We start from the raw sequence: 18,407 nt of genomic DNA on the forward strand, positions 1-18,407 counted from the left end.
TACAATGGCTAAGTCTGGTGCTATCTGTTTTTGGGGATATGTTGGAGGTCCATTAGGGTGAGTTCTGACAGTACCTTGTATGCCAGGTATATATCTTCCCTCAACAGCCTGTAGGTGACAGAATACAGGGATAGGGCTTTGAGATGGTCTGCATAGGACATGTTACTTACACCTTATATTCTTTTAGAGAGGAACCTCTGTGTATGTGCCAATTGCTGGAGGTGCTTGGTTAGGTACATACAAAAAGAGGCATTGTACTCAATGATAGGTCTGTTGAATACTGAATACAGTGTAACAGTGACTTTCTTGGATCTAGATGTCATATGTTTGCTTATAAGTTGTACAACATATTATTTTTCTCACTACTGTAGACAAATGGTGGTCAAAGGCTAGATTGTTCTCTATGTGTGCCCCAAGTTCTTGACTGCTGGGTCAACTCTTAAGGCTGTGTTGTCAATATGATAGTTAGCAGGGGTGGATGACTTCCAGAAGGATAATATTATGCATTTCTTGGCATTTAGTTTTAATCCATGGCTCTGACACCAGTTGTCTGTGCCATCCTTCCTGTAGAACATTTGTGTTGGTGGGGGATTCTATGACTGCTCCTAATTTGCAATCATCTGCAAATTTAGTCAGCCAGAGGCCACTGACTTTGGCCTTGATTTCAGAAAAGTAAATTCCAAAAAGGAGTGGTCCCAGGACCAATCCCTGAGGGACTCTGCTTGTGACTGGCCTATTTGTAGAGTTGGACTTCCCAGTTCTAACTTACTGGATCCTGTCCATGAGCCAACTGGCTATCCACTGGGTGACATAAGGGTTTATACCTAGCCTCTTGAGTTTGTCAACAATGCCTGAGTGGTATATTGTTTCAAATGCCTTGGCCAGGTCAGGATAGGCAGTGTGAACCATTTTGCCATCATGCATTGCTTTGGTGACCTTCTCAAAGAAGTCCACCTGGTTGAGTAGGCATGACCAGCACTTGACAAAACTAAATTGGGTTGGATCCAGTGTATGTAGGTTTACTATGTCATTACTGATGATTTCCATGATAATTATTTCCATGGCTTTGCATATGAGACTAATGTGACTTATGGGCCTGTAGCTTCCAGTGTGTGTAGATGGCGCACCTTTGAGCAGAAGGATTACTGTTGCTGTTATCCATTTGTGAGTTACGAAGTCTGCTTTGAGGCTACAGTTAAACGGCAATTCCAGGGGGGCTGATAGGTCATGTTTCATACTATTTAGATGGCTTCCAGGGATACTGTCTGGGCCCACTGATGCAGTGTTCTTGGCCTTAAAGAGAGAGCATTATGGACCTGTTCCCTTATGAAAGTAGGAGAAGTTATGTTTGATGTTATTTCCTACGGGAAGGTTGAGGGGTAGAGAGTGGTAAAGCTGGAGATGAATTTGTCACCAGTAGGTTTGTGATACCTGCTGGGTCAGTATAGATCTACTACATTTTGCACTGTTATAAAGCTTTTTTTATTGTTTCACTGCATTTATGTACTGTTTTATACTGTTTTAACATTACTTAACTGTAAACTGCTTTTCATACTGGTAGTTGTATTTTCTGTTTGTGAGTGCTCTATCCGAGCTTTTCTGTGCATTTTTTGTCTGTTTACAGTTAAAAGCATTCTCAAGTCCGCTCCTTGATCTGTTTAAAACTTTCATTTAGTGGCTACAGCTAGGAACTGTAATAGTGTGCTTTACTATAATTGCATTTTTTATTTAAATTACTAAATAGTAAACTGCTTTTTCATACTGAGGCTTGTATTTTCTCTTTGTGGGTGTTCTTTCTATGCTTTTAAAGTGAGGTTTCTGTGTTCTGCTCAGGTGGCATAATCTTGATAGAGGTCTGTTGTCTAGGCTGGTAGTTTTGTTTGAGTTTCCTGTGTTTCTGGAAGCCATTTTCTGCTGATTGTCTTCATTATTATTGAGAGTAACAAGGCCTCCTGCCCTTCTGTAGTACGAGTGAGTGGGTAATAGTAGGGGCTGAGTAGTAATCTGGTCTTCCAACTCTTCCATTCTTAATGCTATATAAACCCTGTGTCTTGTAAAGGTTCTGCTTGTATTGCCAAGCTCTGGATTGCATTGCATAAGTGGAAATTCCTTAAGATTCCAAGAGCAGGATAAGTTATTTCTTACCCTTATTTCACTGAACTGCACTTCTGAAACACTTATAATTGTGCAATACAGTTGATCTACTATATTTTGCACTGTTATAAAGCTTTTTTTATTGTTTCACTGCATTTATGTACTGTTTTATACTGTTTTAACATTACTTAACTGTAAACTGCTTTTTCATACTGAGAGTTGTACTTTCTGTTTGTGAGTGCTCTATCTGAGCTTTTCTGTGCATTTTTGTCTGTTTACAGTTAAATCATTCTCGAGTCTGCTCCTTGATCTGTTTAAAACTTTCATTTAGTGGCTACAGCTAGGAACTGTAATAGTGTGCATTACTATAATTGCATTTTTTATTTAAATTACTAAAGAGTAAACTGCTTTTTCATACTGAGGCTTGTATTTTCTCTTTGTGGGTGTTCTTTCTATGCTTTTAAAGTGAGGTTTCTGTGTTCTGCTCAGGTGGCATAATCTTGATAGAGGCCTGTTGTCTAGGCTGATAGTTTTGTTTGAGTTTCCTGTGTTCCTGGAAGCCATTTTCTGCTGATTGTCTTCATTATTATTGAGAGTAAAAGGCCTCCTGACCTTCTGTAGTACGAGTGATTGGGTAATAGCAGGGGCTGAGTAGTAATCTGATCTTCCAACTCTTCCATTCTTAATGCTATATAAACCGTGTGTCTTATAAAGTTTCTGCTTGTATTGTCAGCCACTGGATTGCATTGCATAAGTGGAAATTCCGTAAGATTCCAAGAGCAGGATAAGTTATTTCTTACACTTCACTGAACTGCACTTCTGAAATGCTTATAATTGTGCTATACAGTTGATCTACTACAATTTGCACTGTTATAAAGCTTTTTTTATTGTTTCACTGCATTTATGTACTGTTTTATACTGTTTTAACATTACTTAACTGTAAACTGCTTTTTCATACTGAGAGTTGTACTTTCTGTTTGTGAGTGCTCTATCTGAGCTTTTCTGTGCATTTTTGTCTGTTTACAGTTAAAGCATTCTCGAGTCTGCTCCTTGATCTGTTTAAAACTTTCATTTAGTGGCTACAGCTAGGAACTGTAATTTTTCCCACCCACCCTCCCTAGTGTTGTGTGTTCTTATACTTGGTGACTTTGCAGTTGCCCGCCCATACTGTATATTTGATCTGTGACACTCCTCCCAGTCTAGTGTCATTAGTTCACTCAATCTAATAGAGAACATTTGTGAAGGCCAACCCACTCAGATTCTTAACGTTGAAGTAACTTCTGTTCCAGCTTTCTCCATTTCCACTTTACAGGAAAAAAATTCTAAGCTTGCTCCCCCCCTTTCCTGTGGCAGGTCAGATGCGGATTTGCTGTGTCCATAACTGTTTGTGAGCTCCTAAGCCCCCCCCCCCACTTTACTGGGGTTAAACTATTCCTGGCACCATAAAGTCTGTTCTTCAAAATTTCCCTTGCAACTAGCCAGCTTTTTAATTTTAGCACTCATCTGTTTCTTTGATCTCAGCACTTGTTCAGAACTAATTGTAAGCACTAAATAAGATACAAATTACTACAGCACTCAACTTTCCTCACTTGTCTAGAGGAAAACAGTTTTTAGTACTTAATAAATAAGCACCTATTCAGGCATGTCTAAAGGTCAGCTCCCAGTGTTTTCTCCTGTCTACCTGATGAATCTGGGCATCTTGGAACAATGCAGCAATTGCCTCATGTACACAGACAACCTTCTCCTCCTACCACCCAACACTATGACCTGTGAGAGATGCACTTATATAGTCAAACTGGAAGCAAAGCTCTCTTCACCAAAGACTGGCCTAGACAGTCAAGAGGAGAAGGTAAACACTTACACCACACTACACTCATCACATAGTCCCTCAAAACCTACACCACCAAAACACACACACAGAAGCATAAAACACACACCTACATTCGCGGAGGCTCTCAGTACAAATCTGCCCAAACAACAGAGACCTCCAAAGCAGAAATGCAAGCAACCTCCACCCCCCAACACAACCCAAATGACACATAGCCCACATATTCAGTGTGCCACTCAACTACAGCCCATAAGGCATAACGTACCCAACACTCTAGTCATAGGTGACTCTATAGTCAGGCACACTGATGTTCCACTCACCAGGCTAAACAAGGAAAAGGTTACTGTCAGCTGCCTGTCAGGTGCCAGGATCCACCACATAACGCATGCACTCAGGTCACTCCACAACAAGTACAAATATGACTCTGTCATTGTCCATGTTGGTGTGAATGACCTGAGATGTACCTCCCTGGACTACATGAAAAGAGACATGGAGGAGCTCTCCGATTTTGTAGCCCAGGCCGGTATGACCCTAGCCCTGAGTAGCATCCTGCCATCACCCAGAATGACACCATAGTACAAGGACAAAATGATTGACGTTAACAATTGGCTAAGCTTCTGATGTCATTCTAAGGGAATCCAGTATCTGTCTGCCTGGGATGACATGATCAACAGACCATGCTGCTTTGCCAGAGATGGCCTGCACCTATCGCCCTTGGGATTCCGGATACTGGCAAAGGCTCTTGCCACCCCTATAGTGCCTTTTTTAGGCAAGGTTTAAATGACAAATTCACCACTGTAACAGGTACAAGCAAGCAAAATCTGAGGATAATGCTACTCAGTGCTAGAAGTCAAAACCTCAAAATGCACTCACTCGAGGCACTCCTTAAAATGGAGAACATTGACATCTGTGCAGTGACAGAGACCTGGTTCAAAGCTCCAGAGAGCACCCCTGCATTACCAGGCTATAATTCATACCACACCTTTCAGCCACCAAACCCGGACCGAAACACTAAAGGTGGAGGCGTGTCCATATTCGTTAAGGATATCCACACCTCCAAGCTAGTTGCTCAGCATAATGCATCCGAGATTATTCAAGTTCAACTAACTCTGGGCAAAACCGCAATCCAGATTGTAGCTTGTTACAGACCCCCCACCATGCCCCAGGATTCCCACTCCTCTTTTCTTGATACACTGGAAAATATTAAGGTACAACCCAACACTCTAATAATGGGTGATTTCAACTACCCTACCATTAAGTGGGAAAACTACTCATGTACCAACTCTTTTGCTCAACATTTGCTGGAAATCAATTCCAACACCTTGGATCAACTTATCCACACCCCCACCAGGGGCAGCAATATCCTAGACCTGGTCTTCACCAACATGGGTGACCGGTGTTCCACACCAGAGGTCAGCTCCTTGTTGGTCAGATCCGACCACAAGCTAATCACTCTAGACATCCACATCCCGCTCCCACCCCCCCACCCCCCATTAGGAAAACAACCATAAAAAATTTCTCCAAAGCCAACTTCACGCTTCTTAAGACAGAAGTGGCAAACTTCACGACATCCATGCAGATGGACAATAGAGGTACGACTGCTGAATCCTACATAATTGCACTTTATAAGCACTTACATGAGTGCATGGATCGTGCTATCCCTAACAGAACCAAGATGCTATCCTCCAAAAAAAGGAAGCCAATCTGGTGGTGTTCTGCCATAAACAAACTCTACAACAGAAGAAAGAAACTGTAGCAAAAAAGAGTAAAATCCCACGATTGGAGGAACTCCCTGGTCAGCATCAGTAAAAAGCTGAGATCCCTCATAAAATCCTCCAAAGCTAGTTATGAAAACAAAATTGCCACTGATTCTAAAGTCAACCACAAAGCATTCTATAGCTATGTCAAAAATCTCAATGGCAACACTCAGATCTGCTCTGAGTTACAGCACAATGACACTAAATATACAGAACCAACTGATATTGCCAACATCCTGGCAGATAGGTTCAGTGCTAACTTCACCCCCCTCTCACCCCCTAAAGGGCCCATCTTTATACCGGAAGAATGCAAAGTTCCTGTAATCACGACTGCACAGGTAAAAACCTCACTCTCCAAAGCCAAGAACACAGCATCCATGGGACCTGACAACATCCCGGGCTGCCTTCTACATGAACCACATTATGAACTGTCACCCCCACCTAAGTACCATGTTCAATCATAGCCTCACCTCAGGCTATGTGCCCACTGAATGGCGCACCGTGACAGTTATCCCATTCCACAAAGGGGGGGGGGCCACCCCGGGAACTACCGCCCCATTAGCCTGACGAGCCTCATCTGCAAGGCCATGGAACATATCATCATGGAACTCATAAACAAAGACATTGGAGATCTCCAAACTCTGGACCCCACACAGTTTGGGTTTGTAAAAGGCAGATCATGTCTCCTAAACCTGACAGACTTCTTTGAAGTAGTCACCAAAGCCATAGATGAGGGTAAGGTGGTTCACACAGCCTATCTAGATCTCGACAAGGTGTTCGACACCATCCCCCACTCTGGAATTATAGATAAACTCACTAACCTAGGTATAAATCCCTATGTCACAAGATGGGTTGCCAACTGGCTTACTGACAGAACCCACACTGTGAAAGTAGCAGACTAAATCAGACTTTAGTCCAGTGACAAGTGGAGTACCACAGGGTTCAGTCCTGGGTCCTCTCCTGTTCGGTATCTACTTCTCTGAAGTACAGGCTAACACAGAAGGTCTTTGGCTAACTAAATTTGCAGATGACTGCAAACTAGGAGACATAATCGAAACTCCTAACGATGTGGACATTCTACAAAAGGGCCTCACTGAGACAGATGCCTGGTGTCAAAGACATGGTTTCAAGCTCAATGCCAAAAAGTGCATTGTCATCCCCTTTGGTAAAAACTCTGTACCAATGAACTACCACACAGGCAGTAGTCTACTTAACACTGAAAGTGTGATAAGAGACCTTGGGACACAGGTGGACAGTAGTCTCTCCTTTGATAATCACATCACCACAGGGGTCAGGAAATCCTTCTACATGGCACACCTCATCACAAAAGGTTTCTCATCCAGAAATAAAGAGGTCATTGTTCCCCTCTACTCATCACTCATTAGACCCATTATAGAGTACAACACCCCTTTTGGTATTTACCTCACAAGACATCTACAACAACTGAAAAGGCCACAAAAATACCTTACAAAGAGGATTACTGGCCTCAAACAGATGCCTTACGCAGACCGTCTCAAAAAACTGCAGCTTTACTCCATCGCATATTACCTACTCAGAGACGATCTCTGCCGAACACACAAAGCTATGTCAAACCCAGAGCTCTTAGACATGCTCCACTTAAAGAAATCCCAATCCCTCCGAGCTACACGCTCTAGAGACCTAAACCTTGTCACCACAATAAACAGAACATGCTGGAGGGATAGATTCCTGTCCCAGAGACTTCCCATACTCTGGAACAGACTACCTATCTATGTCAAACAGAGCTCCTCATTAGCACTCTTCAAGAAAAATCTTGATGATTGGATGGGTAATAGGAAATTCTCCCCGGGGATCACTTCTGTGGTTCTGCTTGACAGGGGCACAGGAAAATAATTTTCTTGGGTGGCGAAAGCCAGGGTACCTTTTTGGCTAGGCTTGTATAGGCCCTAGGACCAATAGCCTAGTACCTACCTATGAACCTATGAGCTAAAGACATAGCTAAAGAATGCCTTCTGGTTGTCATTGGCCTGGGAGGCCAAATTTACCTCAAATTTGGCTTTGGTAGACTTTATTTGTCCTCTGAGTGGTTTGTTTAGTTTGATGAGAGAACTGTTATCCTGCTGGATGCAACACCTCCTAATTTTTGCCATGATTTTCTTCCTTCTGTTATTCAGCAGGTCTACTTCACATGCTCAAGAGAACACAATAATGAGAGTTAGAAGATCGAGATGAAAATGCCAAAAATGTACAAGAACAATATCTCAAAATAAAGACACTCATAATATAAAAAAAAATGGCATATGTTAGAAATCATTCCCGACACCCTATATATTTGTATTAATGTGAAGATAAATGCAACTTTGAAGATATCTCAGACATATAATCTATATCATAATATCAGTTTTAATGTGAACAGTATATATCACAAGACTCCAGTGTAAGCAAAGAGTATCTCTTGACAGCAGCACTCTCTCCTTTAAATCCTGATATATAATATACTTTTTACTTCAGAAGGATCACCATTGTGATGGTGTGCTAATGATTTTATAAGTTCCTCTCCACTTGATACACATGATATTACTACTCTACCTTTACATTTATCTCTAATTTTTAACTTACTTGCCCAAAACTTGCGAGCATTATGACTTCTTTCCAAATGATAAATGTATCCATTTAGTACAGCAACTTCCTTCCCTTTCTGAGACTTCTGAGTACTATAGACAGCACCAAGGCTGCTGGGTGCATGATATGTAACATCCGCTGTTATTTCCTGCTGGTACGTAGTATTAGGCAATAGAATGTTACAGTTAATATATACATTTACCATACTAGTTATACAGCTGTAATATACGCGATATTAGGAGGGCCATTATTTTGAGATATCATTCTTGTACATTTTTGGCATTTTCGTTTCGATCTTCTAACTTTCATTATTATATTAATTCGTGCATGTGAAGTAGACCCTATGCAGCCTATTGATGTTGTGACTCCACCAGTGTGGCTCATTTTTCTGTACTTCTTCCTAGTGGGAACAGCTGCCTCTATGCAGCTATTTTGTATAGGATTTCTGTGAATAGTTTTGTGTAGGAAGCAGTGTTTACAGGGTTTATGGGGGGTTGAAATTTTGTCATGTTATCACTTAATAGTAGGAAGTTAGCCTTAGAGTAGTTTCTCCTTCAAAGGAGGCCATTTTGTGGTCTGACCTTACCAGAGAAGACATTAAGTGTGCAGCACTCTCTCATATAGTAAGGACCACATCCAGTATGTTTTCACCCATGGTTGGTGTATTGACAATCAGGTCCAGGGAGTTTGTGTTTAAAAAATCTAGGAATCTCTTTGCCTGTATGTTTGGTGTTGTATATGATTCACAGTTAATAGTGGGTAATTTAATTTGTGCCTGAATAAGGTACTGGGTTGGATGGTGACTGTTTCCAATAAGTTTAAATACATGCTATAGATTTCCTTGATCATAAAGAGAGACATATAGCTTGCAAGGAAGTGGTATGGGATTTTGTCTATAGTGATTTGAATGTGAAGAAGATCAAGTGCATTGTCCTGTTTGATCAGCCTTGAAGTATACTTATTTTTTTATGTAAATTAAGACACCTCCACCTTTAGTCCCTGTCTGTGTAGTAGCTGGCCTAAATGTGTGGAAAGCGTTATAGCCTTCCACTGTTGCTGTGTTTTTCATGGCTTTAAACTAAGTCTCAGTGACCGCACAGACATCAGCATTTTCTAGGGTGAGGACAGCTTGTAGGGTGTGGAGTGTTTTATTTAGACTCCTAGCATTGAGCAGTAACACCTTTAGATTTTCTTGGTTTTGATTTGCTATGTCAGAAGTACTTTCAGTTTGGCATTGCCTAAAAAAAGACACTATGGGGGAGGACAATGTTTTAGCTAATATTCAAAAGCCTAGAGGGGAGAGGTGCAGACCATCCCTGGCAAAGCAGAGTGGTCTGTTGACTATCTTCTTCTTCTTCCATGCTGACAAATATTGCACCCACTTAGAATGAAACCAGAAACTAAGCTAATCATTAACGTCAGTCATCTTTTATTCATATTGTTGCATCATCCTTGGAGAAGGTAAAATGCTGCTCAGTGATTGACTTATACCAGTTTGGGACACATATTCTGAGAATGCCTTGATGTCAGCCTTTATATAGTCTAGGGAGGTACATCTCATGTCATTTACACCCACATGGAGTATGACTAAGTCATACTGGTACTTGTAGTCCAATGACCTGAATGCATGCGGTGGCAGATCTTGGTCCCTGATAAGCAACAGACTGTGACGAGATGCACATCAGTGTGTCTTGCAATGGAGACTTTAATGACCAGAATGTTGAATTGTGTGGTGGCTTGCCTTATGGGTTTAGAAGTAGAGGTTCCATGAGATGTGGCTGTATGTGTTGATTTGGGTGTTGTTTTGAAAGAGTGAATTTTGGACTGCTGATGGTATTTGTTATGTGTACTTCATCTAAGTGGTACTTGTGGTTTAGGAAGGTTACATTTAAGTTCCTCAGCATGTGTGGATCTATGTGTCTGCTTTGAACTGTGTGAGATGGGTGCACTGTGTACTGCTGACAACCTTACTGAAATTAGGAGTGCTTTTATGTGAGAGCTTTGCCTCCAGTGACATTGTGTAAAGGGCGGGAGGTTGGCATAATGTTTACTTAACAGACACAAAGTGCAGGATTTGATTCTCACATAGGGTAGCTGGCTAGACTTAAAATGGCCAACAAGGGCTGTTAGCCTAGTGCTAATCTATGAAATACATCTCTCACATACCATATCAGTTTGTTTGAGAATTAGCTGGTTGTCAATAAACATTTAAGCAATTTTTACATTGTATCAGGATGCCCATATCCACCAAGATGTTAATGGAGATAGTGGGAAAGATGATATGCATGGCAACAAGCTCTTTTTTATTGATTAGATGGCTGGAGTGAGAATATAAAGTTATGTCAGGAGTACCTGGTTTGCAAGTCCGGGGACAGTGATTATTACTGGAAACTAGTTACTCTGTGTGCAACTAGGTACTGGTGAAATTTCAAGGGTGCTTTTACAGGAAAAATGTCAACTCACTGTATCAGTGTCTATACAAGGCACTGTCAAACACCTGAGGAGAAACTGATAAGTAGACCCTGATGATTTTTGGATAAAATATTTAGGGAAGTATTCTGAAGTTAGATTAGACAGCAGCAAATCAAGCAGTAATTACTGAAAAGAAAGAATTAGCGTTGTCAAGAAAGAGAAGCAGGCCACAGGCTCTTTGGTGATCAACAGTTTTGTCCTAGGTGAAGAAAGGGTCTGTAGGCTTGTTGTAGCCTTTTCCTGGTAGATGCCTTGAACAGCAACCAGATCAACCAGGAAGGCCCAACACAGACACTATCTGCCAGTCAGAAACAGTCAGGAATCAATGCACTCTGCTCCTTCTCTCAGCAGGAACAAAATATAAGCACAAATTCCAAGCTGGCAGCTATGAATATTAAGATTTCTGATGATCAACAGTCTTCAGGAAATATTGTCCCTATGGTCCTTCTCTTACCAGAGGCAAAACAGAAACACTAATCCCAAGAAAATTAGAGAGAGGCAGAATGTGAGATTTCCATTAATTGGTTGTCTTGGACAGGATGTTGCAGATTTTAAATGTGAAAAGGAAAAATGGGTTTCTATCCTAAGAGTTACAGTATGCAGTAGTCAGTTAGATATGAAAGACGGGGTAACTGAAGTTTTAGCTATCTAAGAGGGGAAACACTAATTTTAAAACAGCAAGACTGATTGGAAGGGGGTGGGCACTTGTATTCAGGCTCTATATAATACAGCAGGATGGGCAATAAATTTAAATAGCTGACAGGGAGTAATTTCACAAAATGATAATGTGTACATTCACAATAGCCAATGAAAGAGGAGAAGGAAGAAAATATGTGGTCAAATTAATATAAGGGGTATGTATGGATTATTAAGTTATTTTATTATCTGGAAAGGGATGATACGAGCCTTGAGCCAAGAATGAGCCATTATGTAAGAGGAAATGGCAAATGCCTCAGACTAAGACTGCAGAGAGGCATTATAACATGAAAGTGTGGCATATCTGGCTTGAGAGACAAACTTTGAGACTCACCTACAACAAATAAAAAATGTGCGTCAAAGTAATATGAATAATGAAAACTACTGGGGTCATAAATATTAATATGTCCATTGCTTTTTATTTTCTTATTGTTTGTGTCTTTAAGTGTAGTGTAACTGTAACAATGAATAGTTGGATAAATTAGGCATTTGAAAATTCAAAGAAAAGTAAAATATTTCTTTTGACTTTACTTAATGATCTGAATAGCTCAACAGAGCAGGACTTAGAACAAGGATTACATATGATGTCATTTTGTTCTAATGTTTCTCTGATCGTGTAATAATATATGTACAAAATTATTTTTTTTCTATTTTTTTTAAATGTGGTTTTAGTAGTTAATAGGACAGTTACATATTTCAGTAACTTACTGTTACTATAACAGGCTGTGAATTATATGTTATGTTATGCTATGCTTTTATCTATAATATTTGAAGAATGTAAAAGGAGGTAGGGGAATGGTAGACTTTTTTTTCTGTTTTTTTTTTGTCTCCCCCCCCCCCCCCCTTTAATTACATGACTACTTAGGTGGAAGCTGAACTTTAGAAGCATTGCAAACAGGAAGGAAATCTCAACTTAAAAGTGCACATATGTGGGACAATATAGTAAAAATCGTTCACATCTTGAGAAGACTACTTTCAGTTATCTGATCAAAACATGGAGAAGCATTATCAAACTAGATAGTTACTTGTTTATTGTTAGTAGCATCCACAACTACTGATAACTTTAATTTTCTTTCTACGGGATATCAACAGTTCATAATATATGTACTTCTGTTTTTGTATTTGCTTGAAAGGGTGATAAGATGGTTAAACAATGCAAAGGAGACTTTACGTACTTACTTAGATATTATTAATTAAATGACTAGATTGTAAGATTGTATGCAAGTAACAAAAAAAGCAATTACTGAGTACCTGAGAATGGTGGTGACAATTGTTAGATGATGCATTGATTTAGCTGTGCTATATAATTAAAAGAAGTGGTTTGCCATTTAAAGGTGGAACGGTGGTAACAACTGATGACATTATGACCTGTGCTAATGAGAGTAGAGTCTGAAAGTGATTTCATAAGCTGGAGGATAGCAAATACGTGATAGGGATTGCCGGCATACTGGGAGAGATGGAGTCATCTTGGAAGGACTTCCTTTTGGATTGCCCATAGCAATGAGGATCTACAGTCAATAATGAAGTATGACTGGTATGTCTAATTGGCATATCCAAGGACCCTTTAAGTTCAGCTCCATAGGTGTGGTGAATAGGTCAGATTAGGAGGGGTCTTAGATAGGCTATATGGACTATGGAGGATAAAAAAATCCAATAAAAATGGAAATGGTATTAGCCACTACAGAGAGAAAGTAGATATACATTTCTGCAGAAATTCAAACTTGATAAAATTAGTTGAGGTTAGAGAAGAAATGTTTTAAGTGGGTGGGGAAAAGATGGAGTTAAAGAGGGAAAAAAAGGGGGAATGGGGATTTTGCAAAGGAAAATATAGAGTGGCAGTAGTCACACTGCAAAGTTGAGGAAAATAAATAATGGGCTGTATGTGGTGGTGTAAAAGGATTGAGAGGCACTATCCCAGAGGCAGTATCTTTACAAACTATTACAGCCCTAATAAAGACAAAACTGGGATATTAGAATTGTATACAGAGATCATTAATAATATTAGAAATGTAGGGAGAGGATATTATGCAGAAGACTTAAATGTAGTCTTAAATCCAAAGTTAGAAAGACTATTTGGAAAAGTGGTATTTAATGTTACACAAAAAAGATTATTGGAAATTAATATTCGAACCTGAAGCTGTTAGATACTTGGAGAGAAAGATGGCTGTAGGTTAGGCCCTATACTTTTAGCACGGATGAAAGTAAGCAGGCAAGCAGGTTAGATATGTTTCTAGTAGACTAGGAAACTGTTAGTGAAATTGTAGGGTTTTGAATCATACAAAAAAAGTGTGGCAGACCACCTAATGGTTGAAACGGTGTGGAAATAAGGGCAGGAAGAGGTGAGAAATCGGAGGTGGAACCCTGGGAAGTGACGAAAGGCACAGCAAGTAAAGTAGGTGCAGATTATGGAAAGGATGAACATGACAGGAATAAAAGTAACAGGAGTTAGGTTTAAGAGAATGGGATGGCATTAAAACCAGTATGAAGAGGAGAGAAGAGTTTATGACTTACACAGGGAGGATAAATAAATCTCGAAAAAGAAAATAAAAGATTTAAAGAATAATCTAGGAAGCATAATTTGGAAATGGTTAAAATATTGAAAGAGGAACTGAGGGAGTTGAGAAAAGAGCAGATACAAGCTGACACAGAATGAAGAAGACCAGCTGGAAAAAGAAAAGATACCAGATGAAGTAGAATGAAGAGGAGCAAGCTGAGAAAACAGGGGTAAGAGTGAAGTCAGATTTCAATTTGGAAACTGAAGGAGTAAAAGAAGCAAGCTTGGATAACAGGTGTGAGGAATAAGAAGGGGATTCAAATGACCATAAATACAGAGAAAAAGCAAGTATTTTGGGAGATTTATTTTGGAATTATGTAAAGACATGTCAGTATGTTCAGAATATTTCACAGAGAGAAAAAGTGAAAGGGATACAGATATAGAAAAGGAAAAACTGAATGGTACAAAACCTGTGGAGTAAGTCATAGAAGTCATAAAAAGAACTAGGGGAAGAAAGGAGGGCTTGGTGGTTTTCAGAATGCTATCTATTCGATTGCAGGTTTAGAGGTTAGTAACATATTGGTATGTTATGAAATTACGGATAAAGGTATTCTTCTAGTGTCAGAGAAGAAAGCATAGATGGTCATTCTGTACAATGAGAGAGGCAGCCTAATGGTGTGTCTGTGTATATATATATATATATATATATATATATATATATATATACATATACACACACGCACACACACACACACACACACACACACACACACACACACACACACACACACACACACACACACACATATTTATGAACGATTATTTATTTATTTTACATTTGTTTACCGGGAAAGTCTGACTGGGTTTTAGCCCATTTTCAGTGGAGGACAAGGGAGAAAAGCTCCAAAACAATTCTTAACTAGTAACATACATAATATGTTAAAATGTACTAAGAGAAGTTCCAAGAGAAATTTTAGCAAGTAGTTTTCATTATACATTATGGTTTACATAGAGTTTAGAAAACATATCTCAGAACACAGTGTGATGTGCAGATCACATTCATATTTCAGAACATAGTGTAATACCCAGATTACGAGTGTTAGAGAAAGAAGTATATACATACAGTAAAGCATAGTGTTATACTTATTACATTTTCTATTAATGACATTACATATCTTACTAATGAAAACTGGGTTATAGATCTAAAAGAGGTAGAGAGGCAGTGTAGAGTGGAGAGACTGGTGTTAAAGAGAAGGAAAGATGAAGTGAGATGGGAGATGAGGGCAATACTTTACACAACGGGAAAGTTTTGGGGTTTGTGACAGAGAGGGACTGGGAAAAGGAAGGGATAGGGTGGGGGGATAGGATTATAGATAAGTAATTAATAGATGTTAGAGTTTATTATGTTAATCATATGTTAAAAGTTATAAAAAGAGAGTATTGTAATTAAAGTGTTATGGGGTGGTCAGAGTTTTAACCAGGGCTAGAGATGAGCCCAGAGCCAGTGGCTGCTTGTCAGATAAAACTAGAAAAAAATCTTGCTGAGGATAGTCAGGGAACAACGGGTTGGTTTTGTAAAGAAAGAGGTTATCAGACAATCATTTCGGTATATTAATGAACTTTGCAGAATGGGTAAAATGGAAGTAAACAGAAAGGCTGAGTTTTTTTCTAATCGAAAGACCAACGGCATTCTAATGAATAGACAAAAGACATTTGACTTTGTGATATGGATTTTTTTCAAACTTTGAAACAAGTAACAAGGAGACAGATGATTTGTAAGTGTAGTAAAAGCTTTGTATGGCAACCCTAAGGGCAATACACATTGGTGTAGGGATTTCTCAAAGTGTTAGCTTGGGCAGGGGAAGAAGGCAGAAGTTTCCTTTGTTAATAGATACATTTATTTATTTTGGCTTTGGAGAAACTAGTTCAAAGAATAACACAATTATTTCAGGCATGAGGTAGTTAGGGGAAAAAGGAGTGTCAACTTGATCACTGATAATTGCATAATTTTACTGGAGAATATATCTTTTGTAATGAGCTTGGTAGTGAAAGAGGTTTAAAATATCCAGATAAGTCAGTTATTGTAAGAACAAGGGAGGAGAATAGTGGGCAAGTAGGTTTAACCCTGCCATTATGGAGATAAATACTTATGTTTCAACACTTTTTCTGTTAATAAGACGGTGGAGAGATTTCTTGGGGCAAGGGAAGAAAGTGTACATATAGAGGAAAACATGATTAGGCAGGTGCTGGATTTTTTTACAAGACAATAAGAAAGTGGGAAGAAAAAGGAGCGAAGAAAATAAAAGACTTAATGAGAAGTGGTCATCCACATGTGTACAAGGTTATGCAAAACAAGTCTGAACTAGTTACTTTTTAATGTTACACTTACACAACAAAGAATAAAAAGAGATGCAAGAGATTATGAGGGGACTAAAACAAACCTTTGCAACTAGTCATAATAAAAGAAGAAGGACTTGCCCAAAGGAAAATTGGGATTGGTAGGCTTTACAGAGATATCGGGAGTGGAGAAGGAACAAGTAGAGAAACTGAAGGAGAGGTATGTAGTATTGAGTGAAGTGCAGCAGCATGCGAATATTTAAAATTAGCTCTGGGAAATAATGTAATAGTATAGAAAGCACCGCTTCAATGCATGCCCTACACTGAAGACATATACATAAATGGTATAGAACCACAAGGAAGTTAAGAGTGTAAGTGAAATGGGTTGTGGCAAAATATTAGATTTGAGATAAATTAGAGGCAGACAACCTGCATATGTAGTGGGAATGTGATGAGGTCATGAGGATCAAAACAGATTGATAGAAATGAACAGATATGGAGATTAATTTATAATAAAGAGATAGTAAATGTCTGGGTACTTAATATGTCTGTAGTAGAAGGCAATTAAAAAGTCACTGGTACAACTGATTAGCAGAATAAGAAGATAGCTATTGGTAACAGTGGAGTGGGTGAAAAAAGAAAATAGCTAAAGGAAGGAAAGGAGAAATACTGGAAGTTTCAGAGGGAAGAATTAAGCTTTGGGTTAGAAAGATAGCTCTTGCAAGCAATTATGAGCGCTAGTCATTAGGGGGAAAGAGATGGGGATTACAAATGTTACTGTGCCTGGGAGTCAAGGAGAAAATGTAGGTTGATAAGCTGAAGGAGAGGGATTAATCCCCTTCTTTACACAGATAAGAAACAGATATAAAGCTTGATTGACAAGAAAGAGTTTGTAGCATGTGAATAGTCATGAGTTAGCTATTTATAGATCCAAAATGTACAAATGTGGGATGTGCAGATGTTGTAAATTCATTAATGATGGTCCATACGTTACCATTCATGGATACAAGAGGACTATCCAATGTCCCAGACTTTGCAACTGTAACACTAGGATGGTTGTTTATTTTGCAACATGTATAGGATGCCCAGCATTTCATGTGGGCAAAACCATGCATAAACTTAAAGATAAGATTACAGAACATATTAGGGACATTAAGAACAGAAAACTAGCAATGCGCTTTACTTGCATAGTGTGAATTGTAGTGGTTTTAAAAATATTCTGTTTTTTGTTGTTGACAAAGTTAATGAACATGAAATAGGGGGAGATTTTAAGATATTGCTGGAAGTAAGGGAGACAACATGACATCTAAGACTTAATGCTATGGAAGATCCTTGTATAAATGATTGTTGCTCTATTGCTAGTGTTTTAAGACTAAGAGCAACATATGTTTAATTTTTCAACACTTGTCATTTTTAATAAGAGCATATTTTTAACTGTTTGTGATACATTACTATGAATTGTTATGGTATGTATTATAAAACTGTATTATTTTAACTTAAAATGTTATTAATTATGTTTTACTTTTATACTAGGAGTAGGCACTTTTAAACATTGTTTTACTGTTTTTCTTAAAGGGTTAACATATGGTAAGGAACTTGATTTAACTTAATTTTGTCTAATTGATTACTTAGCACATGATAGTTTACTAGTATATAAGGTGTTTTTTTTTTCTTATGGTCTTTTACTCTGATAATGCCCTGTATGATGCAAAGGGCAAAAGCACTAAGTTGTTTTTTGTCATTTGTTACTGCTTTTTAACTTGTGGATTTATTAAAATGTTGTTCCGTGATTGCTGCAAGTTTGTGATGTGTTTCCTTTCTGGTTCTAGTGTATCAGCCTACTTCATACCTCTCAATTGTAGATTTTTGCCTCAAATTTTTGGTCTGTTTTTCATAAACATGTGTTTTTCTGGCAAATTAGCGGCAAATCATTAAAGATTGAGGTTAGAAAATAACGACAGACATTTTAGTTTCAGACTTCATAACCTTCAGAAAACTTCATGCTAATGCAAAATCAGTTATTCTATTAACTTTCTAAGTTTGCAAGAGCAATATTTAAAAATTGTCCCTCTTTTTGGGGCTTTGTCCCATGTTTATTTTTATGACTTTGTCCAGATTTCTTGCTCTA

Source organism: Protopterus annectens, chromosome 7.part0 (assembly GCF_019279795.1).
Source record: "Protopterus annectens isolate FY-2018-M chromosome 7.part0, PAN1.0, whole genome shotgun sequence".
Classification (NCBI taxonomy): Eukaryota; Metazoa; Chordata; order Ceratodontiformes; family Protopteridae; genus Protopterus; species Protopterus annectens.